The 12,798-nt window shown below is 40.0% G+C and overlaps 1 pseudogene; it reads right to left on the reverse strand.

The window, feature by feature from the left end:
- Positions 1 to 9,358: 9,358 nt before the first annotated feature.
- Positions 9,359 to 9,467, reverse strand: LOC146547989 (5S ribosomal RNA; annotated as a pseudogene).
- Positions 9,468 to 12,798: the final 3,331 nt, after the last annotated feature.

The raw sequence follows: 12,798 nt of genomic DNA on the forward strand, positions 1-12,798 counted from the left end.
ATCCCTCTATTTTAGTTGAGATTGCTCATGTCACACATTTAAGAGTTTAGACTGTTTACTGCGAGTTTTCCTACAATTGACACAAACACAAATATCATCTGGCTTTTAGTATCGCAATATATCGTATCGTCTCCCCTGTATTGTGATACATATTGTATCGCCAGATTCTTGTCAAACACACCACTAGCATTTACACTGCAGTCTGCCTTTGGTGGCTTTTTTGAGCAACTGTGACATTCATCAGTATAACTGACAAACAAAACAACAACTGCACTACACACTAACTGCACACTAACTATAGACTCCAAACACGCTAAATGTCACAAAACTCTTAAATGCAACATGTGGAACACACAAATCTAACTGGTTAACATTTTAGCTGGAACACTGGAGCTGTGAGCTCGGTGCACTCTGTCAGCTGACTGTTAGCTGAGCTAGCAACATCTCCAAAAACATCAGAGCACTTTTGCAAACATGTTCTATTTTGACCAGCTGACCAGATGGGAACTTTACGCCACTACATTCACAAAAAAAATGGGTAGTACACATTTCCTGTAAAATTAAAGTAACATAATTACAAGGAACATTTTTATTAACTCATTCACTGCCAGCCATTGGCAGTGAATGAGTTAAACCCATTGACTCATTCACTGCTATTGACGTCTATAGACGTCAATGGCAGTGAATGAGTTAATCAACTTCATGTAATATTTATTATGTTTGGTGCATTAATTAACAGTTCATGACCTTTTGCTATTAAGTATTAAACCAAACATGTGTAAAACTGTACACAGACAGAGACTCATATCTTTACATATTTGGCTGTGCAGACAAACAGCTTATAAATTTTTTTTTTTGTAGTCATGTTTGTGTAGCGCTTCATGTTGATGTATATATGCCATATATGGGCTCAAAGACGCAAAGTTGACAGGAAATGTGGTTGCTAAGCTGCTGCTATGTGCGCTGAATCTATTTATGGCTAAGGCAGTTGTGTAGTATAAAAAGGGCTGACATGGAAATCACTGATCTTTTTTACTCTTGTCCCTTGGCTTTCTTTCGTGGTCCTTTTTGAGTGATCCTCAGCTTGACACAGGTCAGTCTTTAGACTTGTTATATTTTAACTTTGATTTTATGTCTCTTTACTTTTGCATAACCTTTTACTTGTAATAAAACTTCAGGTCACGATTAACTTTTTCATCCGAGTATTAAAAACAATTTTTATATTTAAAAAGATGTTAGTTTGTCCAATTTCTCATGAGTGCAGATGTGGTAAAACACATATTTTTATCATTTAAGTACAAGTACATGTGCTTGGGTTAAAATTAGTCTAGTAAACTTTGAGATTCAACTTCTTTACTCAAAAGTGAGGAAAATAAAATCTCTAAAATGTACTTGAGTGCATTGTAAAGCCTATTTCTACAATCTATTTTGGTGCAAAGCTAAACAAACCTCATTACTAATATAATAAAAAATATAAAGAAATTAAAACTTTATTTAAACTTAAATTATAATTATAATGAATATAATATGTTATCTTGTAATCTTTTGTAACACAAGTAGAGAAAAACAAAGTTTTAAAAAAGTTCTATTTGCTGTTGTCAACATCGTAAACAGGCCAACTGACCTCAACACCTAAATATTTGAAGTTTCTATTGTGAGCTCCAATAGATGAGGCAGACATGGCAGAAACACACCAGACAGAATAATACAGTGGAAGTAAAACCTGGAGCTAGGAAATTAGAGTGCCAGTCAACTGGTTCAGGTGCAGCAGGTGGGCGGATCCTCCAAATTGCTCACAAGTATTTGGCTGCTTCACTTCGTTTGTTCCAAAAAACATGTCAGCTTTTAGATGCATGTTGACTGTTTACTTTCCTAACATTACTATTTTTCATATTTTACTTGCATGTATCATATACAGTCAACTTTACATAATTTCTGTTTAAACAAATATCTTCATTCAAACTGATCTTACATGCAGCTGCTGTTCATTCAACCATTTAGTTTATTAACTTATAGCAATTAATCTGACATTTCAGAGAATTTCCTTCCCTGAAGATCTTCATTGATCCCTGCGTCAGAGAGCCGACTCCCACCAAACACTGCACTGCACAACAAATCACTCTGCTAACTGAAGAAACAGGTAAAAGTAATACATCTTTACCAGTTGTTGTTTTGGTTCATCCAACTGGGATCATCCAGTTTGTTGTATTAAATGTGTATTTTAAATGTGTTTTAATGTGTAAGCATGTTCAAATGGTAAAACGTTTCAGAAACAAACAAACTGACTACTTTACTTACTCTTATCAGTGTTCTTTTTTTGTCTTCAAAATAGAAATATGAAGCTCTCCATTTTCTTGCTGGTGGTGCTCTCTGTCACTGTGCTCTGTGTGGATTACGAACATGTTAAGAAGGTCAAAAATCAGCGTATCATCGAACCAGACACAAAAATGTCGTCTGTTTCTTCTAGAAGATCAACACAAGAAAGTGATGACGAACGTGTTAAACACTTCATAGACCAGCATATCATCGAAACAGAAGAGTCATGTGATAAACTAATAGAAGACCGGAAGATCAAAGATGTTAATGGTAAAGATAAAAAAAAAAGAAACACCTTCATCTTTAGCACTTTTAAAAAGGTCAAAGATATTTGTAAAGAAGAACAACGTGTTTATAAAAATGACAATCTTTATAGAAGCTCTGAAGAGATGGAGCTTTTGCACTGCAAACTGCAAAATGACAAAAGAAAATACGAAGGCGTAAAGATAAAGAAGCATATTGAAATTGCATGTGTGAAAATCGGCCATGTTCTTCAACCTGTACACTTCGAATGCTGCTGTTGATTTGAGAGCTGCTCTGTACTCACTGTGATCTTTCTATCATTGTTTCATGATGTTGCTTTGGATTTCTTCAGATTTGGAATTCTTAAGACTTTGTAAAGTTTGCATAAACAATAATGGGAATATTATTATTAAGGAAATATGGAAGAATTGTTTGTAAGTGAATGTGGAATAATACCACAATCACAAGAGTTATTGAAAGAACTTTTGACTTTCTTGTCTCACTTGCATAAGTAAACATTACATTCTGACATTTTTTTCTAACCGGCTGTTCATCCTGTTCTCTCAGATCACAGACATTGCTTGTCTTTCAGCATTCAATAAATAATCTACAAAAAAAACCAAGTTGCTGCTCCAGAGAATTTTTTTATACTTAAAACAAAGCTCTTGTAAAACCACAAACACTCACTGGTTTTAAAATCATTGATGAAGAGAGGAGCTACAGATTTTGTCTTAGTGCTGAGGTCTGAGTTAGTGCTGGAGTTCATCTGGACTGCATTGGATTTCTATCTGCTCCATGTGTGGGAATAAGCAGAGACAACTAACAAAGAACTTTCAGCAGTAGGGCTGGGCGATATATCGAGCTTTTAAATATATCGATATATTTTTATACGAGATATGAGATGTGACAATATCGTTTACATCAATATTGTCTATTTTACATTATAATTATACTTGTGGAGCCACAATTTTGTCTCTCTTTCGTCCACTTTTGTCTTTGAGAACAAAAAGAATAAATGGCTCTGTATTTGGTGCTTGTTTATGTGTTTCTATGCAAAGCACCCTGTGATGTTAATGATAGGGGTGCAACAATACTCGTATTGATATTGAACCATTCGATACAGTGTTTTCGGTTCGGTATGCATATGTATCGAACAATTCAACATTTTTAATTTATTTTATCAACTTTTCTTCTGACGATGCTGTCTGTGTTGAGCACTCAGTGGATCTGTGTTCGACTACTCCGCCTAGGCTGCACTGTCGAGTGTAGATCCACTGAGCGCAGCGCAAGCTAGCAAGACTGAAGCTCAGCTCGTTGCAACATGGCAACTGCCTCACGCTACCCGAAATTGAACCTCCCCCACCGTCATTGAGATCTGGCGTTTGGAACTATCTCGGTTTTCATGTGAAGCATGACCCAGATGGTAAGCGCATCATGGACAAAAGTAAAACAGTATGTCGGATGTGCCACGCAATGCTCAATTGGTGGGAACTAGTGCGTTAGCGCAGTTAGCGTGTTAACATTTTGACGCCGTCCAGCCCCACGCACGGGTCGATCCACGGTAACTCGTTAACGGAGATTTGCAGCGTTATGGCGTTAATGTCATTTTAACAAGGTTAACGCTGACAGCACTAGTGGGAACACAATGAATATGACTGCACATTTACGCCGACATCATCCTAGTGCAAAGACAAGTGGAAGCAGACAAAAACAACAAGCACGCATGCTACAAACTTTACCTGAGTCATTTAGACAGCCGTTAGCACAGGATTCTCCTTATGGGGACCTGATATGTTTAATATGCTGCTGAGAATATAGCCCAGAAGAAGCGTATAGTATAGCTTTTATTTTGGAAAGAGCCATTTCTCTGTAATAAACTCTCTTTTTGCATTGAAAAAATATCGAACTGTGACACCAAAGTATCGAACCGAACCGTGAATTTTGTGTATCATTGCATCCCTAGTTAATGATGACCATGTCTCTCAATTTGAAATGACTCCAACAAAGTTACATTTTTGTTTTTAATATGCTTTTAATTCTATTAACAGACTCAGTTCTATTAACAGCTCTCTGATATACATTAGCATTATAATATTAGGGAGAAAACTGGCCGTCCCTGTTCAGTCATTAATAATAAATAACCTCTTAGTTCACTTGCCTCAGTTCTGCTGTGTTCACGAAATCAGCGGAGCGGGAGGTGGCTTACTGGGCTTAAGCCCGGGTTGTTGTTTCAGAAGCCCGGGGTCTTTTGGAGTGTAATTTGTTTCATAGTTAGTTGCCTGACTGACAACTATATAAAACAAAAAACTACACACAATATTCGAAGCACATAGCGCACAGTCCTAAATTCCCCCTAATTTTGCTATGATCCGAGCTCAGGCACTAGCCGACTGAGCAGAGGCGGAGCCAGACATCTTATAGGGCTTTGGAGCGTGATGTCACGTGAGGGGGGGCCACGTCCCCTCCCGCTATGACAATAGGCCAAACAAAGCACAGGGAACCTCCAAAAGTTGATTCTGTTCATCTGGACGTAGCAATTTGTGGGAGAAACGTTTCGTCACTCATCCAAGTGACTTCTTCTGTCATGGTCCTGGGCCATGTTGGCCCAGTGTTCTTAGTTTCCTTGTATGTTTGTATTTTGTTCCTTGCTTAGGCCATGTTTTCTGAGTTGCCCTGTTGTGTTGTTCCCTAAGTGTTTTCCCTTCATGGCTTTTACCCCCTGTGTGCCCCTCTGTGTATCTGTGAGCCCTCGTCTCTCCTTATGTTTTATTCCATGCTTCCCCTGCCCATTATGTCTAAGTTCTCCCCGTGCTCTCTCTTCTCCTGTCTGAACCTCTGTGCACTTCCTGTTTACCTTGTGACTCTCACGCCCGTACATGTCATGTTCAGTTCACCCCGCCCTGTCTCGTTATGATTATCAGTGTCACCTGTGTTCCCACTTTCCTCGTTAACCCTCTGTGTATTTCTGTCTGCGTCTCCCTCTGTTCAGCGTGACGTCGTCCCTCATGCTGTGTGTGATTCCCCCGTGTTTCCTGGTGAGCTTTATGTTAGTTTTTCCCAGTTTAGTTTTGTATCTCCTATTATCTTTGGTCAGCAATAAAGCTGCTTTTTGAGTTCATCCCCGTGTGTGTGAGTTTTGCATTTTGGGTCCTCCTCCTGCCTGCCACACAGCCGAGCCTTGACATCTTCAGTCTCAGCTGACTGCAGGTTTCCTCAATCTTATAAACAGTACATTTGCATAATGACTGAAACCAGCCGACTGAAGGAACAACGGGCTGGGAGGTCAGTTCCATCATCATTATGCACATTCTCATGACCATTGATCAACAACCACTGATCACAGCCGACTGATCAACAGCCATGAGTACCATTCACAGAGAGTTGGGGAATGGCTGCAATCACAGTTAAAACCTTCGTAGAAAATAAGTCCAGTATTACAGAATGAAATCAAATTATTGTGTTTGTTGGTGAGAAAACTTACAAACATACAGTACAGCACTTCAGTGTCACACTGCTAGCGATCGAAGATTTAAGTAAATTTGACAGCTGATCAAGACGCAGAACACAATGCGCTGTAAAAAAAAAAAAAAAAAAAAAAAAAAAGCATGTAAAATTGCAAAAACCAAACTGCGACACAGCGAGGCCGCGTTATAGCAAGGGACCACTGTATTATATATGCAGGACACCTTGAACTAGTTTTTTTTTAATTCAGCAGCAAGTCAATGCTGTCATGTAAAGTCTGAATTCAAACACAGGTTGGGGAAACCTGCACTGAGCTGACTGAAGATATCAAACATTTCCAGTAAGACATTTGACCAGGTCTTTTAAGACGTCCCCATTAACCAAGCAGCATTCTCAAGCTGCTGCTGCACTCTTAAGAGATTCATAACTTAATCCTCATAGCACAGTCAGAAGAAAACAAACAAACCATACAGTCATGTGGAAAAGATTGTTTTCATAGAAATCTATTGCATACTCTGAAAAACTAAGAACACTCCAGGATTCAGTCATTTACCTTTTAGCAGCAATAGTGTCACCAAATTGTTTCTGTATGACTATCAGTGTTTCACAAGGATGTTTGGCTCACTCTTCTTTACATTGTTTCTTCACATCATTGAAGTTTCTGACATTTATTTATGTGTTTATATGTTGACAGCTGGTATGAGATTGCAACTTTACTACCAAACTTGCATCCATGCAGACTTTCTCTTTGCAACCCTTCCAACCAAGCCTTCAACCTTTTTCTAATTGTACTGTCATGGACTTTAATATTTAACATGCCAACTGAGGCCTGTAGAGTCTGACATATAATCTTGGATTTTTGGGCTTTTTCTGACCATTGCACAGTTTGACCTTGGCGTGAATTTTCTGGGACATGATTCCTGGGAAGATTATGATAATTGTGTTAACTGTCAAATATTATGCTTTCGTAAAGGTGCTCACACTTGCTGATAAACAGTTAATCAAGTGCAGTTCATTAGCAGCATCTGGCTGCTATTACAAATGAAGAAGATAATTATCTTCTTCATTTGTATTGAAGCATTAAAGTTGCTTTCTGAATTACAGGAGGCTGTCTGGTGTGAAGCAATAAACTGAGAACGTATCACCCTCTAGAGTCTACAGACAAAGCATCCAAATCACGTGATTGATTTAAGATGACATCAAACCCTCACTGAGTCTCGTTTCAGTTTGGGTCAGAAATGCGGACGCCAAACTACATACCAGTTTTGAAAATCACCTTTAGTGCAAGAAGAAACAGTAAAAACGGCATCTTCTAAGGAAAAATGTAAATAAAACACAACTTCAATTTCCTATTGGGGGGGAATGCAGCATGACAGCCAAAATTATATGACAGCATGTGGTATTTGCTATGGAAAGGGGTTCTTGGAGTGAATGCAAAATAAAGAACAGCAACACTGACAGCAAATTTTGAGATTTGAGAGATTTCTGGAATTTTTTGACTGTGTAGTCTAGCTTTGTGTGTGTGTGTACGTGGTGTGTGTGTGTGTATGTTTGTTTATCAAAAATACAGTCAGAATGAAATAATAACTGTAAATTCTTATTTGTACTGTTGTTCTGAAAAGAATGAACTCAAACAAGGCAAAATAAGCAGTTTGTAAAAGTGAAATTAATGAAGGTAAACTCAAAAGTAACCAAAAACTGCCATTTATAACCTTAAATTACACAAAGATTGCATTATAACATATGTAGTTAGTGTGATAACATCTAGAGTTATTGCATTCATAGAAGTTTCTTCTGCTCTCAGAACAGATTCAGTTGTTCACAGTTTTGGCACACGGTGCATTACCAAGCTGCAAACACTCATAAGGTGCTGAGTTGTGGTCATGAAAAGAAGAAAGTGGTTAGCGAAAATTCTGATGCAGTGTCATCTGATGGTTGTGACAGCACGGCTTCACGGAAAGTCATGTATTGAATATTTTCTCATGCAGTTTTTTATTCTGTATATTTCATGTTCATTTACTTGACCAAGCCTCTGATGTGTAAATCAGATCCAACTGAATGTCATCAGAACATATTATATTATGAAATTTGTTTTCTTTTACTAATAAGTCGAGGTTGAGGATTTGGAGTAGCACTAAATATAGAAGTTTTCTATTTCTGATGATCAGTTTCAATGGTTGATTGTAAACTCACTTTACTAGTCCTCCTCCTTCATTATTCCATCCGGCAAATCAGCCCCGGAGCATGATCCTACCACCACCAGGCTTAACATCTGGTACAGTGTTCTCAGTTTTCAAAGGATCACCTTTGATACGCCAAACATACTGTTGTCATTGTGGACATATAGCTCAGTCATAGTCTAGTCTGCCCAGAAAGCTGTCTTTCCAGAAGGGGTTGGGATCCTCAGTTCACAGTAATAACAAATTCCCACTGATCTAAGGGGGACTCTTTGGTCTTCTTCCAGTCCTTGGCCAAGTGGTAACATATCCAAACAACTTGTAATTACAAACGATTATTTAAACCGAATCTGTAAGTGTATAAAAATGGCTTAAAATGGTTTACAGTGAGTTCCTTGGACTTTCTGTTGTTCTAAATATTGGTCAATCCAACAAGTGCTTTCAAGCTGATCCTTTTTACGCTGCGAAGAGAAACTAACACTTGTAGTCGGCCATGATCACTAATGAGAAGTTAATAGGGCTTGTTGAGTTATGAGGTGCAGAACCTTCAGCACCTCACATGAAAAGATTTGACTGTGTGTATGCTTTTGGCACTGTGTGCATTTGAGAAAATCCAAAATAAATTCAAACTTGTTTTTGAAAGCTGTTTTATAAATTTCAGTGGTATATTATTCATGCAATAGGGAGTTGTCTTCTTCAACTACTGGGGCTGAAATAAGTTCATCTAGTTTAGAAACTTCCACTGAACAGTCTATTATACTGTCAGAACAAAGCATATGCTTTTAAGAACTTAAACACTTTGAATGAGAATAATAGAAATTTTCCATTATAGCTTCTACTCAAGTACAATCAATAAAGAAAACAACAAACTCTTTGATGTTTGTTTTGAAGGAAAAGTAATTTCCTGTAAATGTTTATCTGTGTGAGATTTTCAGAAAACATCAATTTTGTTTAAACGTGAGATACATTGCCTATTCTTTCCTTGTTCTACTTTTATCTCATCATTAATCTGATTACTGTTTAAGACAAGATGGAAATATAATATTCTCATGTTAAAAAGATAGAAAAAAGATTTTATTACCCAGAAATCTAACTTTTCATGCCTGTGAGCATAAACATGAGCAGCAGCGCTCTCTGCACTTTGTGTGTGGAAGTGCAAAAGCTTACAGCGCCTGGTATTCCCAGGCGGTCTCCCATCCAAGTACTGACCAGGCCCGACCCTGCTTAGCTTCCGAGATCAGACGAGTTCAGGGTGGTATGGCCGTAAGCGAGAGAAGAGCACAGAAACAGCCTTTTTAAACATGCTGTGATATCACCCTGAACACGCCCGATGTGTTCTAAGGTGCATTTAAAACCCAGGATGGCATGGAGCTACCTGCCAGAGAGCAGCAGGTAAGTGCATGGTCCCTCCTGCTAGCCCTCAATGTCTACGTGTATTTAAAATTGAGAGGTGGGCAACGACGCCAGGGGTGAGGTGTACACCCTGATGGTAACTTGGATTCCGTGCAGCGTGCCCACCCCCAAGATCCTATATGTATGTGTAATGAGAGTGTGAGTAATGTGAATGTCTAAGTTGTGAGATAAAATTGAGGCAGAGGCAGCCAGAAGGGGACAGAGGGGGGGATGCCTCCTGTGCACCCTAGTGACACACCCCTACTCCAAGTCCCTGCATGTGTGGGTGGTTGTGGTGGAGCAGGAAGAGGGAGGCAGCTGGAGATGGGGAGGGAAGGAAGGGAGGGGCAAGTGACCCCCTCCCTGGGGCCAGCTCCCCCGCTGACCCCAGTAGGCACCCCCATACTCCGCGACCCGCCAGGGAAAGGGGGCCCAGGCCCATCCGGGCCGGGGCCCAGTGCAGCAGCGCTGCCCGGCCGCACAGAGCCCGGGACAGTCCACCCAACCCCACCACAGAGAAAACTGCACCCACCCCACCATCCACTCATCTTCCAGACTACATAAGACAATAGACGCCCAGGCTGAGATCTTCCTCCACCTCTCCTGTATCTCCCCCTCCTGCAGAGAGTTCCTGAAGAGAGGAAAGCTCCTGCAAGATGTGACCATCTCCCCCACCAGTTGAAGAGCCCCCCCCAGGTGGCTCGACGCACCGGCGGCACCCTGCGCCCCCATACACCCACCCGCCCACAACGACCAGCAAATACATAAAAGATGGTAAAAGTGATTCCATCTTTGTGTCTCCTCCCATTGTTTCCCCAGTCTGTCTAGTTCCCATATTCCCAGGACACCGCTGGACAACAAGTGGGTATTCCAAGACTGAGAGACAGCCAGAGTTGGCAAAAGATCAGACATTCTTAAGTAGAAGTAAAAATACTATTGTTCCAGTGAAAGTTAAAGTACTGATTCAACTTCATTACTCAGTTAAAGCAAAAAAAGTACAGGCTCGAAGCGCTTACAGAGAAACGCATACAACAGAATACAACAGAATGCTGTTCGCGGCAGTAACACACACTTGGAGGAGAGGCTCCAGCCGTCCATTCCAGCCCTATCCCTAACATTAACTCTAACCGTAACTTTAACCTTAACCCTATCAGGTCTTGTTTTACAAAGCGATTCATGATTAGAACAAAAAACACATTTACACATACTGATGATTTGTCACATAGCATCGTTACCTGTTGGGATGAGAACGTGTTGTTTCCAGTGGCGTGTCTAGAAAATTTTTGTTGGGGGGGCCAGGTAGGGGCACAGATTTGGAGAAGGGTGGCAGATTTAATTGGCAGATAATGTTAAAAAAAAATTCTACCAACCGTTAACCATAATTCAATAACCCTATAAACCTAATAACCGAATGCGCTTTTAACTCTTATTAGAATGAGATTTTAACCACTACGGTGCAAAGTTTTTAGATACTGCGTTGATAAAGTACAAGAGATACAATCAGTCAGTGTTTATTCAGCAGTCAAGGACATCAATATTTGCATAGTATTTTTACTGACATGTAGTGCACATATGTTTTGGGCAAAAACATTTTTTAATATTAAAATACGAACATTTTAACATACAATTGGCAAATTAGCCAATGCCAATGCAAAACTTTATCTGTCTATTAAAAAAAGAAGATAATCTTCTTACAAACTGTTGTTTGATTTTGAAACAGGAAGACTAACATTTGAATAAAACCTGAAAGCAAGTAAATACTTTCTATGCTGCCTTATGGTAAACTTTGGTAATATTGATGTATAAAGAACAACACTGGCTGATGATGAAATACAGTCAGCTGGCATGGTGACACTGCCAGTATGAACCTGCAGGGCTGGACTGGGACGAAAAATTGGGCATTTTCACTACAGACCAGCCCACCAGGTATTAAAGCCATAAAGCCTTTGAATGAAAACAAACGCTGTTGTGACAGTGATGTACACTGTCTTTTTGGTATATGTATGATTTCTATACATTTTACGTCAGATAAAAACTTTGTTCGCAAGATTCAGATAATTATTTAATAAAAGCTAAATATTTGAAATGAGAATAAGAAAGAAAAGTATTTCCTTGTGCCCCCCTTTCCCTATTAAAGCCCTACCTGGCCCCCCTGGCAAAACTTTCCTAGACCCGCCCCTGCACAGTTACCAGCTGTCAGCTACTTAGAAAAGGATGCTGGTGTTATTTGTCTCTCAGAAACAGTTCATAACTTCCCTTCAACTCATTCATGTCACCTAAAAGGTAAACCTGTTTCTCCATCACTGTTCAGCTCTGATGATTCAGTAAGGACATCTCCTGGTTTCATCTTCATGATTCCCTCTCACCAGATATACAAACCGACATCATGACCAGCAGCTTTACAGCTGTGGCTCCAGCAAACATCAGCTGATACTAGAAATTAATATTAAATAAATTCTAACAACAGCTGATCAAGCTTAAATGTGCTGCTGTTGTTTAGCGCGACATCCGCTGGTTTCCTGTTTCTGGCGCAAAGTGGGCGATAAACAAACAAGAGAGAAAAGCCGATCAGCTGATCATTGATCAGTTTCATGATTGAAGTAGAAACAGGAGAGGGAGGGGGAGAGAATGAGAGAAGAAGTTATTTTTACACATCGGCCAGCATCTGGCCAATCCACCACGTCTCATTGTTCATGCCGTTACAAAAAGAAAAAGTCATCAGCCCACCGGGCAAATGCCCGGTATGCCCGATGGCCAGTCCAGCTATGTTAACCTGTTAATCTTTCGCCAAAACATTGTTTTCTGCGGTGCCGTCTTTTGTGCTTGGCTCTCCTACCTTTGCTAACATGATGCTCATAATGCAGAAGCCGATGCTGCATTCACTCACACTCGGATATCAGAGCTTCACTGTGAAAACATAATCATACATTTGATATTTCATTGAATTTTATTGTTTTAGCTTCGGGGTGGCCAGTCTGGTTGGGGGGGTGGCCTGTGCCCCCCCAGGCCACCCCGCTGGACACGCCACTGGTTGTTTCCAAAACACCACAAATTGGGGTGTCTGTAGCTCAGGTAGAGCAGGAAACTTACTAATCAGAAAGTTGCTGGTTCAATCCCCCTCTGCTCCAGCCTGCATGCCAAATATCCTTGGGCAAGATGCTAACCCCAAGTTGCTCTCCGATGCATCCATCGGGAGGATGAATGCGTA

This window comes from Mchenga conophoros, linkage group LG23, assembly GCF_057382185.1.
Source record: "Mchenga conophoros isolate Kocher_MC1m ecotype Shallow Benthic linkage group LG23, M_conophoros_male_GT1.1, whole genome shotgun sequence".
NCBI classification, from domain to species: domain Eukaryota; kingdom Metazoa; phylum Chordata; class Actinopteri; order Cichliformes; family Cichlidae; genus Mchenga; species Mchenga conophoros.